Source organism: Gadus morhua, chromosome 4 (assembly GCF_902167405.1).
Source record: "Gadus morhua chromosome 4, gadMor3.0, whole genome shotgun sequence".
NCBI classification, from domain to species: Eukaryota; Metazoa; Chordata; class Actinopteri; order Gadiformes; family Gadidae; genus Gadus; species Gadus morhua.
In genome coordinates this window covers 34,090,277-34,106,429 of record NC_044051.1, presented here as the reverse complement: position 1 = coordinate 34,106,429, position 16,153 = coordinate 34,090,277, and the positions used below count along the sequence as shown (strand labels likewise).

Here is a 16,153-nt window from a genome sequence, read left to right as displayed (position 1 = left end):
GTACTGCAGTTGGTCGCTAATAAAATCCACCAGGACCGACAGGTCAGAGTACACCTTGCGGCGAGAGTGTCCCCTATCCCGCAGTATCGTCTTCAGATGTCTCTCACTTAAGTGGAAGGCGTGCCTACTGGCAAGTATTGATTTGATGTCCGAATATTTGAGGCCAAGCTCAAAATAAACATTGATAAATCCCCCAAACTCCATCGTTGTTAGTTTTTTCCTCTGACCCGGAAGTTGGTTTGCGATGTCTCGCAGTAATGGTACGGGGCTCCGTACCATTACTGCTGCTGTTGCCGTTGGACATGGCCAGAGCGAGAGAGAGATATTATATCTACCACTCTGGACATGGCTAAATCTGTTTTGCCTTCCCGCGTGAGAGTCAGGCATCTAACGAGAATGACGCGACCACTCGTTTGACCGCGATCTAGCATCTAGGATCGATTGCTCTTTCTTGGATCCCCGGATGTTAACACTGAATTTCGTACATTGAATTTTGATGGTGACTTTGGAACGCACCATATGTATTTAGGATGAGTTTAACAGGTCAATCTCCTCATCAGTAAAACGCTACAACTACTGCGGTCCAGTGGCCGGTAGAATACAGTTGTATTCGTTTGTTGTATGGTGAGCAGACATTGTTAAACATTGCATTCTCTCGGTATCCAAGCAGTAGAGATCATTGCCTGTAGCCCCTTTGTTTAATTGTGCCAATTCTCGTATGATGCCCCTTGCCTGATGAGGTGCACACTCGAGTTACAGTGCGTGTATTTATAGTTATGAATGGGCGGCCATGTAATAGTCCGCTGTCCTTTCTTTAATAGGTCTATGGTATTTACACACATAACTGATGCTATCTACCGTTACATTAGCGACAGTAACTTGGCTGTTAGCTGTAGCGCTAATGCTAAAGCAACATTATAATGCTAACAAGGTAGCCATATACAGTACAGCAACACAATGATATGGCGTTAGTCAACTTACTTTTTCGAGGTTTTGTACATCCAAACACTGAGCAACTGCGATGCTTCGCTCGTTTGCAAGCCACGGTGACTCTCAAGGAGAGAACTGTGTACAGTACACGTTCTTAACTCATTTTCTCATGGGCGGTCGGAACAAATAATCTGGGCGGGCAAAATAATAGAAAGGGGAGGTAACCATTCCCCGTAATGTCCTTTTTTTTTATATTAAACATGGTTAAAAATAATACTAACAGAATAAATGCAAGAAAAAATCCTAAGGAATAAATAATGAAGTTCAAATGATACCGTTTTTTATAATTATGATGATGATGTTCAGCTCGTTTGTTAAAAGAAATCAAAGCTTTTGGACCAAACAATAACACTATTTGAACAGATTAACCGAAACCATCAAACAAGAAAAGAAAAACAGAAATTCACTGCTCCAGCTCATAACAATTCATTATTTTTTTCTGAAGATTCTTTTTAGTTTTGATATAGTGGTACATTTTAAGCCTATTGCATTGGTTCAAAGTTTCCCTCTGTTTTAGGAACTTTCTACACACACCGGACACACACACACACACACACCGGACACACAGACACACCGGACACACACCAGACACACACACACCGGACACACAGACACAAACCGGACACACACATATTAGTAAACAGAAAAAGAAGAGACCCACCCGACACAAACCCAACCCCTGTGCATGACCATACGACATAAGGAACGATTAATCATGGTAGGTTTGTTATCCTACCAAGTGTATTAAAGAAACACTTGACACTACACTGTGTCTTGTGTTTCAACTCATCTTGGTAATTTGGAGCTGATTGGACAATTCAGCCAATGAATCTAATAGGCTACCTCCCTCAGCAGCATTCGTGCATTGCCCAACATGACCACATGCTGAGAGAAGTGATAGACAGTTAGCAGAGAGTCGTAAAAGCACTTTCTACCCATTTCAGTGGAGGAATTGGACTCCTCATGCAATGTTATACTTAAAAGGAACAAGTAAATTACATATTAATTAAGTCTTTCGGCATGGATTAAAAAAAAAAATGATACAACGGTCCCAAACTGCATTTGAAATAGACCTTGAGGCTCGGGTAAAACACTATAGGACATTGATCAGGATATGCCTCAATATCAGAATAACAACCATGAGTCAAATAGCAATGTCTAGTGGAATGAAAGTGAAAGCAGTGTAAGCTTGTCCAGTCCCTGCAAGTCAGGATGTAGGCTATGAATCAGAATGCATTTTTAGCTAGTTGGCATCCCAGAAACCTATTCTATATTTTCTTGGGGAGGACCCCCGTCCATTACTGCACCCCACCCACGAATTGGATCACCAGCCGCCGCTGCAAACAGGGAGTGAAGGGGGACCAATGCTAGGAATCTTCTGACTTTGTCCCGTTAGAATAATGCTGCCTTCAAGAGGGAGGATCGGCCTAAACTGAGCATCGCTGAGATCTAGACATTTAACCAGGGACCTTTTAAAATGGATCATCTTCAACCATTATCGCCTATTATGATACAATCCATCCAAGTTAGTTAGCATTAAGCGCACAGAATGGAAAGGTAAGTGGAATGAACACAATCATGTATAATGTGGGGTTCAATCTGAGTCTATTTCACAAGTGAACTTTGTAGGCTTTTTCTAATAACAAAGTTAGAGGTAATGACATAGTTGTGGAAATATCAAGCGTAGCTTCAATATACAATTGTATACAAATGATATGAACCCTGTTTACATAATTAGTCAATTTAAAGTAATTTATATACATTCTCCTTGGCCCTAGAGATACCTCCCGTCCCCTCTGATTGAAAGGTGTTAAGATAGTTTGCATTTGCAATTTAACTTATTGAACAAATGCTTGGTAACTTTGTTGCCTGTTTCTTCCCATGATTAAGCTCTAAAAATAAATCAAATGTTTTGCAGTCAGAAGTGTCCTAGAACTAAGTTATTCTTCATCACAGACATATCTCAAAAATAAAAACATGGCGAATCAAAAATTGGAATGCGTTTAATCGTGATGAAAAAAAAAAGCCGCACCTGGATACAGGTGTCAAAGCATCCCTTTAAAGGGGTAGTTCGGAATTTTGGACAAAGGGCCTGATTCTCATAATGTTAGAAATAAAACAAACGTTAGAAATTAAGCTTCTCGCCGGTGTGAGTCTTCATGTGGACGTTCAGGTTGCCATGCCGAGCGAAGCGCTTTGTGCAATGGTCGCAACTGTAGGGCTTTTCCCCCGTGTGAGTCTTCATGTGGCCCCTCAGGGACGAGCTCTGGCCGAAGCGCTTCGTGCATTGGTCACACCTGTAGGGCTTCTCGCCGGTGTGGGTCCTCATGTGGCTCTTCAGGTGTCCACTTACGCTGAAGCGCTTCTTGCATTGGTCACACCGGTAGGGCTTCTCGCCGGTGTGGGTCCTCATGTGGATCTTGAGGTTGGTGCTGTGACTGTAGCGCTTTGCGCATTGGTCACACCTGTAGGGCTTCTCCCCAGAGTGAATCCTCATGTGGATGTCCAGGTTGCCTTTGTGACTGTAGCGCTTGATGCATTGGTCGCACCCGTAGGGCTTCTCGCCGGTGTGAGTCCTCAAGTGGATCTTCAGGGTGGAGCTGTTACAGAAGCGCTTTGTGCATTGGTCACACCTGTAGGGCTTCTCGCCGGTGTGAGTCCTCATGTGGTTCTTCAGCTTGCCTTTCTCAGTGAAGCGCTTCGTGCATTGGTCACACTGGTAGGGCTTCTCCCCGGAGTGAGTCCTCATGTGGACGATCATATTGGCATTGTTGGGAATAACCTTTCCACACAAGACACCGGGCCGGCCCTTGCGGCCGCCCTGATGCCCAGTCAGCTCCTCAAGGCGGACGAGCCGCACGCTGCAGTTCAGGCTCTTGGCCACGCTGTGGTCAGCGGACAGCGAGCTCAAGACCTCCAGTTCTGACGCGGCAAAGAGGGTGTCATGGCCGTCCACCGCCAGTGGGCCCTCCCCATGTCCGTAGACGCTCAGGTTGCGCAGCTCCCCGCTGTGACTTGACATGTGGGAGGAGCCAGCGGTGTCCACACGCAGACTCTCCGAGGTGGCGCCACGCTGCGTGCTGCAGTCTCTGATGTCATTGTCTTCTTCAGAGAGGAAAACAGAGAAAGAGAGAAAGTGATGTTTTGAATAAATCATTTTCATAAAGGTATACAGTATGTACTTTGTACACACTTGTGTGTTGGAAGAATTATATTTTGACATTCTATCCAACTTCCATTTGTTGATTATGCATTTTCCTTGTCGCCCCTTTGGATGGTCAAGGGTTAAAGGCTCATACTGAGAAGGCAGAATCGAGTACATTTTCAGTTTATCACGGTTGTTTTCTTGCATAGATGCAATGTGTATTACTAACCTAAGGCGGGCATGCCTCCACCAATATCCTCTTCAACCTTGATTGAAATGGTTTCTGGTGTCTGCTGCTTTCCACATAAAGAAGGAAACACACACAAGACATTCTTTCATTTTCACAGAATAGTTGTTAATCCCCACTAACAACAGATTAGGCGTTTTTACCCTGCCAGCTGATAAAATCCCCCTTCGTCTTGGAGCTGGCTTTCTTGGTTAACAGGAGAAGGCGGGGCTACACACTGGAGGTCTTTTTACAATGAATTGCAAAAAAATATATACATAATTTTTTTGATTCAAGACCCTCGCATGCAAGAATGAGTTCACATCTGAGTGTAGGCTAAAACGCGATTAACTATTTACAAGTGCAATAATCCCAACATATTCTTTATTTTGCCAACCACTTTGCTGACGAAGCATTGTAAGGAAAGTTTTTCTGGTACTTTCTCTTAGATCGACCATCTTTCGTCTTCTTTAAATGCGACTGCCTCACCTTCTCTCCCATGATTGTCAGCAGCTTGCGGATTTCGCCGTCTCTCCAGTTACAACTATTCATGTTGATATCGCTGCATCGTCTCTGTTGTAGAGACAATGCAGCAACACCTCTACCCAAGCCTCGCCCCTAGAACCGCAAAGCTGTCTTATCGCATTTACATCAACATGAAACCGCCAATATGGGTAGGGTCAGAGAGGGTTAGTTACCTCGGTCAGTGTAAACGTGCGGATCACACAGGGGAAAAATTGTGCATAAGACGGGCATAATTGGCGGTGTAAAAACATTTACTGAATCATAAAGGTGTGGGCTTTCAATGGGTTTGTTTTAGAGTTGTAACAGAGGAAGCCTCTCTTTTGGATGGTGAATGATAAGATGATTTCCAACCTGCACACTCAGCTCCTCGAGGCAGACCAGCCGCGCGCCGCGCTCCAGGCTCTTGGCCGCGCTGTGGTCCACAGACAGCGAGTTCAGGGCCTCCACTTCTGACGCGGTGAAGAGGGTGTCATGGCCGTCCACCGCCAGTGGGCCCTCCCCTTTTCCGTAGACGCTCAGAATCTTCAGCTCCTCGCTGTGACTGGACATGTGGGAGGAGCCAGGGGCGTCCACACCCAGAATCTCTGAGGTGGCGTTGCGCTGATTGCTACGGTCTCCAAAGGCATCGCAATCTTCTGCAGAGGGAGAAAAAAAAGCAATTGTTTTGATACATTATTTGCATAAAGGGAGGCATTGTGTATTTTTACACGTGAAAGAAACTTTTTAAATGCATGCAACATTGACACAGGGGGTTTAAAATGTGTACTGCTGACAAAGATTGAAAGTTTTGGAGAGGGACGTCTCCTCCAGCACCCTCCTCCCTAGACTCAAAGCGCAAGTGGTTGGCCAGGTTAAGGACACTCAACGAACACCAGCGCAAAGTGATCTGAGCACAACATGACAAGCACAATAATTATATTTTGACACTAAAAAGCAACAACGTGTCCTTCCCTCTAAGCTTATCAGCTAACATTCATACATCATGAATTTAGTGATGTTTGAGAATGATAAACCAGCTCATGTGGCATCTGTCTTGAAACCCTTCTGGACTCTTGACTGATTCCATCTTTGAAATGCAACCCCCAAGTTTGACTCGTGTTTTAGCAGGGCGCCTGTCATGATGCTTTTCAAAAGAGGACCAGGCTTTTTTTTAGCGCAGGCATAATAGAGTACATTCTCAGTTGATCAAGGTTGTTTTCTTGCATAGATGCAATGTGTATTACTAACCTACGGCGGGCAAGCCTCCACCAATATCCTCTTCAACCTTGATTGAAATGGTGTCTGGTGTCTGCTGCTTTCCAAATAAAGGAAACAAACACAAGACATATTCTTTCATTTTCACAGAATAGTTGTCAATCCCCACTAACAACAGAATAGGCGTTTTTACCCTGTCAGCTGATAAAATCCCCCTTCGTCTCGGAGCTGGCTTTCTTGGTTAACAGGAGAAGGCGGGGCTACACACTGGAGGTCTTTTTACAATGAATTGCAAAAAAATATATACATAATTTTTTTGATTCAAGACCCTTGCATGCAAGAATGAGTTCACATCTGAGTGTAGGCTAAAACGCAATTAACTATTTACAAGTGCAATAATCCCAACATATTCTTTATTTTGCCAACCACTTTGCTGACGAAGCATTGTAAGGAAAGTTTTTCTGGTACTTTCTCTTAGATCAACCATTTTTCGTCTTCTTTAAATGCGACTGCCTCACCTTCTCTCCCATGATTGTCAGCAGCTTGCGGATTTCCCCTTCTCTCCAGTTACAACTATTCATGTTGATATCGCTGCATCGTCTCTGTTGTAGAGACAATGCAGCAACACCTCTACCCAAGCCTCGCCCCTAGAACCGCAAAGCTGTCTTATCGCATTTACATCAACATGAAACCGCCAATATGGGTAGGGTCAGAGAGGGTTAGTTACCTCGGTCAGTGTAAACGTGCGGATCACACAGGGGAAAAATTGTGCATAAGACGGGCATAATTGGCGGTGTAAAAACATTTACTGAATCATAAAGGTGTGGGCTTTCAATGGGTTTGTTTTAGAATTGTAACAGAGGAAGCCTCTCTTTTGGATGGTGAATGATAAGATGATTTCCAACCTGCACACTCAGCTCCTCGAGGCAGACCAGCCGCGCGCCGCGCTCCAGGCTCTTGGCCACGCTGTGGTCCACAGACAGCGAGTTCAGGGCCTCCACTTCTGACGCGGTGAAGAGGGTGTCATGGCCGTCCACCGCCAGTGGGCCCTCCCCTTTTCCGTAGACGCTCAGAATCTTCAGCTCCTCGCTGTGACTGGACATGTGGGAGGAGCCAGGGGCGTCCACACCCAGAATCTCTGAGGTGGCGTTGCGCTGATTGCTACGGTCTCCAAAGGCATCGCAATCTTCTGCAGAGGGAGAAAAAAAAGTAATTGTTTTGATACATTATTTGCATAAAGGGAGGCATTGTGTATTTTTACACGTGAAAGAAACTTTTTAAATGCATGCAACATTGACACAGGGGGTTTAAAATGTGTACTGCTGACAAAGATTGAAAGTTTTGGAGAGGGACGTCTCCTCCAGCACCCTCCTCCCTAGACTCAAAGCGCAAGTGGTTGGCCAGGTTAAGGACACTCAACGAACACCAGCGCAAAGTGATCTGAGCACAACATGACAAGCACAATAATTATATTTTGACACTAAAAAGCAACAACGTGTCCTTCCCTCTAAGCTTATCAGCTAACATTCATGCATCATGAATTTAGTGATGTTTGAGAATGATAAACCAGCTCATGTGGCATCTGTCTTGAAACCCATCTGGGCTCTTGACTGATTCCATCTTTGAAATGCAACTCCGAAGTTTGACTCGTGTTTTAGCAGGGCGCCTGTCATGATGCTTTTCAAAAGAGGACCAGGCTTTTTAGCGCAGGCATAATAGAGTACATTCTCAGTTGATCAAGGTTGTTTTCTTGCATAGATGCAATGTGTATTACTAACCTACGGCGGGCAAGCCTCCACCAATATCCTCTTCAACCTTGATTGAAATGGTGTCTGGGGTCTGCTGCTTTCCACATAAAGAAGGAAACAAACACAAGACATATTCTTTCATTTTCACAGAATAGTTGTCAATCCCCACTACCGACAGAATAGGCGTTTTCACACTGCCAGGCTGGTTCGGTCGTGGCTTGGCAAGCCCTGCAATTTCAATGTCTTGCCTGCGTATACATTTTTTTGATTCAAGAATGCAAGAATGAGTTCACATCTGAGTGTAGGCTAAAACGCGATTAACTATTTACAAGTGCAAAAATGGCAACATAATCTTTATTTTGCTAACCACCAATTCCTCGCAGCGACTGGACCAGTGGGAGGAGCCAGGGGCGACCACACCCAGAATCTCTGAGGTGGCGCCACACTGAGTGCCACGGTCTACAAAGGCATCGCAGTCTTCTGCAGACAGAGAAAAAAAGGAAAAATTAATTGTTTTGATACATTATTTGCATAAAGGGAAGCATTGTGTATTTGTACACGTGAAAGAAACTCTTTAAATGTATGCAACATTGACAGAGGGTTTAAAATGTGTACTGCTGACAAAGATTCACAGTTTTGGAGAGGGACGTCTCCTCCAGCACCCTCCTCCCTAGACTCAAAGCTCAAGTGGTCGGCCAGGTTAAGGACACTCAACGAACACCAGCGCAAAGTGATCTGAGCACCACATGACATGCGATGTTTGAGAATGATAAACCAGCTCCTCTGTCTTGAAACCCTTCTGGGCTCTTGACTGATTCCATCTTTGAAATGCAACTCCCAAGTTTGACTCGTGTTTTAGCAGGGCGCTGGTCATGATGCTTTTCCGAAGAGGACCAGGCTTTTTAGCGCAGGTAGAATCAAGTACATTCTCAGTTGATCATGGTTGTTTTTTTGCATAGATGCAATGTGTAGTGATGGCAGTGTGACACTGAAGCTTCGATACGTGCTTCAAACCAACTCCCAAGAAGCACTGCTTCGAAGCTTGCTTCAGAGCAAAAAAAAACACGTGACATGTGGCGTCCGAAGCAGCAACTGGTTCGTTGCCTGAATGAATCACTTGACTGGTCCGCGGCTCGGTGGAGAAGCTTTGAGCAAAAAAAAAGAAACCGACTCAATCCATAAGGCAGCCTACCTCAATACAAATCTTTGAGTGTCTAACCCCATCCCACATAATCACCCCCTAGAGTTACTCAAGCACACCCAACCAACCTTGTCCGAAGCCAGCTGGTCACCGCCTAATTATTTAATGAAAAAAGAAAACACAATCGATGCTACAATCGTTTACGGGAGTTGTGCATAGTACGATATGTATGTAATAGATCAACGTAAGGTATCGATTAGAGTAGACTAGGGGATAACACACTGACTGTGGAGTGGAGGACCCGGGTTCGCATCCCATTCCTGGGTGGAAAGTTTTTATATGCTGTTTCAATTATATCCTAGCCTACATCAGTTAGCCTATCTGGACAGAAGGCTAGGCATATCCCTTTAAGAACAATTTAGACATCTGTATTTAGATCAATCTTTATTCGTGAAAAGATCATGCTATTAAGTATTTGGGTTTGTGTGTTTGTCCGTCAAATCGTTTTCAAAGCAGGGATACGTTCAATCCACTGCAGCCTCGAACTTCGCCAGCAGAGGTCACTGTCACTGAAGCTTCGAGTAATGAACCCATTTTCGAAACATTTGGCTCAACTGGTTGGATGCTTCATAAAAGCTTCATTTGCCCATCACTAGCAATGTGTATTACTAACCTACGGCGGGCAAGCCTCCACCAATATCCTCTTCAACCTTGATTGAAATGATGTCTGGCGTCTGCTGCTTTACACATTAAGAAGGAAACAAACACAAGACATATTCTTTCATTTTCACAGAATAGTTGTCAATCCCCACTACTGACAGATTAGACGTTTTTACACTGCCAAGCTGGTTCGGTCGCTGATTGGCACGTCCTGCAATTTCAATGTCTTGCCTGTGTATTTATTTTGTGGATTGAAGAACCTCGAATGCAAGAATGAGTTCACATCTGAGTGTGATTAACTATTTACAAGTGCAAAAATGCCAAAATATTCTTTATTTCGCTAACCACCAGTTCCTCGCTGTGACTGGACCAGTGGGAGGAGCCAGGGGCGTCCACACCCAGAATCTCTGAGGTGGCGCCACGCTGAGTGCTACGGTCTCCAAAGGCATCGTAGTCTTCTGCAGAGGGAGAAAAAAAGGAAAAGTAATTGTTTTGATACATTATTTGCATAAAGGGAGGCATTGTGTATTTGTACACGTGAAAGAAACTGCACGCAACCCTCTGTGTCAATGCAACATTGACACAGAGGGTTTAAAATGTGTACTGCTGACAAAGATTCACAGTTTTGGAGAGGGACGTCTCCTCCAGCACCCTCCTCCCTAGACTCAAAGCTCAAGTGGTTGGCCAGGTTAAGGACACTCGACGAACACCAGCGCAAAGTGATCTGATCACAACATGACAAGCGAGGCAAGCGCAATAATTCTATTTGGACACTAAAAGGCAACAACGTGTCCTTCCCTCTAACCTGATCAGCTAACATTCATACATTATGAATCCATTGATGTTTGAGAATGATAAACCAACTCATGTGGCATCGGGCTTGAAACCCTTCTGGGCTCTTGACTGATTCCATCTATGAAATGCAACTCCCAAGTTTGACTCATGTTTTAGCAGGGCGCTGGTCATGATGCTTTTCCAAAGAGGACCAGGCTTTTTAGCGCAGATAGAATCTAGCATCAGCCTAGAATCTATGCTGCCAAGAATCTACTATATCAAAGAACAAAAATACTCCATGAGGAAAGTACACACCTTCACTTTTAAAATGGGGCTGCAAAGTCTTTAAGGATAGCTGTGTGCCTACAAATACGCGTTTCCAGGTGCTCTGTCTGGCAGGCAACATCCCTTGAGAGAAGCTGCTGAATGCAAGCACTTGGTGGGCTGGCCTGCTTAGAGAACAAAGTAAAATCAGTACTCAGTTTTTTATATTGTATATAGTCCAGCAGCAAGTTGTAAGAAGATATAAGATAAGCATGTTTAGTGAATTACATTAGCCTAATACTTAAAATTAGTTACATGAAATGATATTACATCATTGATTTTTTTTCATATTTTATAGTTCATTTCAACAACCCAATACCATGACATCAAGCTCTAGAGAAATCTGCTAATAACCCTTTGATTTAAATCAGGTGTGAAGGGGAAAACATGCCTATAATAGTGCGTTCCAGGTACACATTTTTTGCCCGTAAATAACCAGCTATAACTGGGAGTACAAGAGGGTAGAAGGGTGCGAAAACACGGGTTCTTAGGAACGCACCATATGTATTTAGGATGAGTTTAACAGGTCAATCTCCTCATCAGTAAAACGCTAAAACTACTGCGGTCCAGTGGCCGGTGAAATACAGTTGTATTCGTTTGTTGTATGGTGAGCAGACATTGTTAAACATTGCATTCCCTTGGTATCCAAGCAGTAGAGATCAGTGCCTGTACCCCCCCTTTGTTGAATTGTGCCCATTCTCGTATGATGCCCCTTGCTTGCTGAGGTGCACACTCGAGTTACAGTTCGTGTATTTATAGTTATGAATGGGCGGAATGTATTAGTCCGCTGTCCTTTCTTTAATAGGTCCATGGTATTTACACACATAACTGATGCTATCTACCTTAACATTAGCGACAGTAGCTTGGCTGTTAGCTGCAGCGCTAATGCTAAAGCAACATTATAATGCTAACAAGGTAACCATATACAGTACAGCAACACAATGATACGGCGTTAGTTAACTTACTTTTTCGAGGTTTTGTACATCCAAACACTGAGCAACTGCGATGATTCGCTCGTTTGCAAGCCACGGTGTCTCTCAAGCAAAGAACTGTGTGTACACGTTCGTAACTCATTTTCTCATGGGCGGTCGGGACAAATAATGTGGGCGGGCAAAATACGAGAAAGGGGAGGTAACCTTTCGCCGTAATTTCCTTTTTTTTTATTAAACATGGTTAAAAATAATACAAACAGAAAAATTCAAGAAAAAATCCTAAGCAATAAATAATTAAGTTCAAATTATACAGTTTTTTATTATTATGATGATGTTCAGCTCGTTTGTTAAAAGAAATCAAAGCTTTTGGACCAAACAATAACACAATATTTGATCAGATTAACCAAAACCATCAAACAAGAAAAGAAAAACAGAAATTCACTGCTCCAGCTCATAACAATTCATTATTTTTTTCTGAAGATTCTTTTTAGGTTTGATATAGTGGTACATTTTAAGCCTATTGCATTGGTTCAAAGTTTCTCTCTGGTTTAGGAACTTTCTACACACACACAAACACACCGGACACACACACCGGACACACACACGTGGACACACACACGTGGACACACACACGCGGACACACACACACACACACACACACACACACACACACACACACACACACACACACACACACACACACGCGCGCGCGCGCGGACACACGCGCGGACACACACACACACACACACACACACACACACACACACACACACACACACACACACACACACACACACACACACACCGGACACACACACACACCAAAATAATTAGTAAACAGAAAAAGAAGAGACCCACCCGACACAAACCCAACCCCTGTACATGACCATACGACATAAGGAACGGTCCCAAACTGCATTTGAAATACGACGCTGAAGTTGGCATCCGATTCGCAGCATCCGATTCGGATTGAAAACCACTTAGAATCTTCAAATCGGTCCTGATTGAAAACCACTACACCTACAGTATACTCTTCAAATCTGGACTACATTATCAGTGAGATGATAACGGTCTGGACCCCTAAATGAGCCTGTATTGCATTTTCACAAATAGGGTAAAGGTTTCACAAATCTGAAAATATGTTTTACATAATGCATAGCCTCACTGCAGTGGCGGACTCAGGGGGGGGGCAGGGGGGGCAACCGCACCCCCACGTGGCTCAATGGTTGAAAAATCGTGCTAAAGTGCCCTTCAAGAGTGTCAAAAACGAGAGGAAATTCCTTATTGGCTGCCCTTTTCACGTGCAAAACATGATTAGGTGCCCTCTAGGGTGCTCCTTCATACAATAAATGATGATGATGTGCCCTCTAGAACAAGAAAATTCAATGGCGTGCCTTAATGGGTGCCCTTATCAGTGATGTTGATAGGTTTTCAATGTAGTGAGTCCCCGGGACCAACAGGTGGCGAGTTGGGTGGGTCCCTGAGAAATTCAATGGGTCCCGACTCCCCAGTTTAAAAAATGTGTTTCTTTTTTATTATTATTCTATTTCTTAAATTCAATTAATAGTGTTAAACTCCTTGATGGTGGTATGATATGGTTAGAGCTGGAGTACTCAACCGTTCATGTTTAACACTGGAAACGCCGGGCCATTTTTACTTACTCCTAGCGCCGCAAGAGGGGTCAAATGACCCCTAAGTAATTTTAATGAGAGGCTGTGCATTTGCACATAATGATCACTAGGTGGCGCCAATGAGCTATTACCGCGCGAGCGCCACATTTGTGTGTGTGTGGGTGTGTGTCACAAGCCTAGTCCTCACGATTTTGTCATAAATGTACATATATTCAATCAGAAGGATTGCAAAAAAATCCTGTTTGATTTGCTCATTCGACACGAATGAGCACAGCATCGAGCAGTGGAAACGTGGGTTTATTTACTATGAAGTTCGTATTTTTAATTGTTGAAATGAAATCAGCGGTGACGAGCTAGTTGTTTTGGTAGCGGCTAAATTAGCATGTCGCGATACTTTGTACAGGGGATCACGTCTGCGCCGAGTAGATGCGCAGAGGGTTGAAACAGCGCTTGTCCGATCTGCTCACAAGAAGGTTTCTTTGGCCAGTTACTGTGATTAAACACGAGTTGTTTAATGTTCACTATGTATCGTTTTTCATGGGGAAAATGAGATGCGTCCCCGGGACGCATGGATAGTGAGTTTAGTGCGTCTTTTCAGATTTTAATGCGTCAGGGACGCAGGACGCGTACCTAGCAACATCACTGCCTTATAGTCCCCTTCTGCCCGTCTGGTGCCCTTTTAGTGCCCCCTTTAGTACCCTGATAGTGTCCTTCTGCCCGTCTGGTGCCCTTCTAGTGCCCTGATAGTCCCCTTCTGCCCGTCTGGTCCTTCTAGAGCCCTGATAGTGCCCGTCTGGTCCTTCTAGTGCCCTTCCAGTGCCCTTCCAGTGCCCTTCCAGTGCCCTTCTAGTGCCCTGATAGTGCCCTTCTGCTCGTCTGGTCCTTATAGTGCCCTTCTAGTGCTCTTCTGCCCGTCTGGTGCCCTTCTAGTGCCCTTCTGTCTGTCTGGTGCCCCCATGGTTGAAAAAGTGTGCTAAAGTGCCCTCTATGGTGGTGAGAAAGTGCCTTATTGGGTGCCATTTACACGTGAACAAAAATTAATGAGTGCCCTAGGCTGCCCCTGATGATGATGATGTGCCCTCTGGAGCAAGAATATGGCAAACCGAAAAAAACATGTTGTGGTTAGCTATTGAGGTGCAGACGTTCCTCTCTTTGGTAGCTGAAGAACGGAGAATGCGAGGTGTTGCTTTCATGTGGCGTCGCCATGACAAACAGCTACATCGAGTGGTACTTAAATCTCCACTGGATAACGAAGCAAAAAGCGGATAAAGAGTATGTTAGTACCCATAGTGGAAAAGCGCAATTAGATGCCAAATTAGAAAAACTTAATATTTTCAGTTTGCATAATCCGTTTAAAATGTATATACATTTTTTGAGCGTTCAAGATCATTCAAGTGTAGGTCATTTCATGCAAGAGAGACGATAATGGTCAGCTATCACCTCAACATGAAGAAAAAACTTCCTTAAATGTCTCCGTAGCTGGCTGTCAGCGGTCAAAGACTGTATGGTAGAGGCAAATTGAAGTTTCTCCAGTCTAATTTTTACTTAAATGTTAGTAAAGATGAAAGCAGTTATGCATCCTCCTTTCTTTGGCTAAAATGTGAAAGTGCACAATGATTTGAACAACTCATTTTGGCGTTTATTAAGTCGCTAGAATAAGGGGAAACATGTGTTTTTGAAGCAATTTTTTTTCTGGGGGAGGAACCCCAGACCCCCCGTTTCAATTATGAGCCCAACAATTCTTTTAAGTGCTACATGGAGATGTAACAAGTGCCCCGAATGGGACCTTCAAGGCAGCGCTTGCTAAGGTTAGGGGATAGGACCTTCCAGGTAGCGCTGCCTTTAAGGCGCCGTTGGGGGAACAAAACACCATCAAGTTAGAAAAGCCACTGTGTCCGCTGGTGGGGCCCCATGTTGTCCAGAATGTGCCCTTTTTATTTTTTCGCCCCTGCCCTTCAAACAGTCTGAGTCCGCCACTGCCTCACTGTGATAATTTAGTCCAGATTTGATGAGTCTAGCTGTAGTGGTTTTCAATCAGGACCCGTTCTAATGCGGTCTGGACCCCTAAAAAGCATTAACATGTACCTTTATTGCATTTTCACAAATAGGGTAAAGGTTTCACAAATCTGAAAATATGTTTTACATGATGTATAGTCTCACTGTGATAATTTAGTCCAGATTTGAAGAGTCTAGCTGTAGTGGTTTTCAATCAGGACCCGTTCTAATGCGGTCTGGACCCCTAAAAAGCATTAAAATGTGCCTTTATTGCATTTTCACAAATAGGGTAAAGGTTTCACAAATCTGTAACTATGTTTTATATAATGTATAGCCTCACTGTGAAAATTTAGTCCAGATTTGAAGAGTCTAGGTGTAGTGGTTTTCAATCAGGACCGATTTAAAGTGGACCAGCTGCCGAATCGGATGCTGCGAATCGGATGCCAACTTCAGCGTCGTATTTGAAATAGACCTTGAGACTCGGGTAAAACCCTATAGGACATTGATCATGATATGCCTCAATATCAGAATTACAACCATGAGTCAAATAGCAATGGCTAGTGGAATGAAAGTGAAAGCATAGTAAGCTTGTCCAGGCCCTACAAGTCAGTATGAATCAGAATACATTTTTGGCTAGTTGGCATCCCAGAAACCAGTTCTATATTTTCTTGGGGAGGACCCCCGTCCATTACTGCACCCCACCCACGAATTGGATTACCAGCCGCCGCTGCAAACAGGGAGTGAAGGGGGACCAATGCTAGGAATCTTCTGACTTTGTCCCGTTAGAATAATGCTGCATTCTAGAGGGACGACCGGCCTAAACTGAGCATCACTGAGATCTAGACATTTAACCAGAGACCTTTTAAAA

General features: G+C 44.0%; 1 long non-coding RNA gene and 1 pseudogene across 3 annotated transcripts; both read right to left on the bottom strand.

Annotated features, from left to right (window-relative positions):
• Positions 1-16,153, bottom strand: part of LOC115541744 (zinc finger protein 271-like) — a 28,815-nt pseudogene that overhangs the window by 10,302 nt on the left and 2,360 nt on the right.
• LOC115542406 (uncharacterized) lies at positions 7,864-11,874 on the bottom strand. Of its 3 annotated transcripts, none has more exons than XR_003976510.1 (5): positions 11,693-11,874; positions 10,719-10,852; positions 9,643-10,087; positions 8,196-8,308; positions 7,864-7,922 (listed from the first exon to the last, which is right to left on the bottom strand). It is a non-coding gene; the product is annotated as an uncharacterized LOC115542406 (long non-coding RNA). The 3 variants fall into 3 exon arrangements; XR_003976508.1 differs by having other exon boundaries at positions 10,719-10,855; positions 11,693-11,873; XR_003976509.1 differs by lacking the exon at positions 9,643-10,087 and having other exon boundaries at positions 10,719-10,855; positions 11,693-11,838.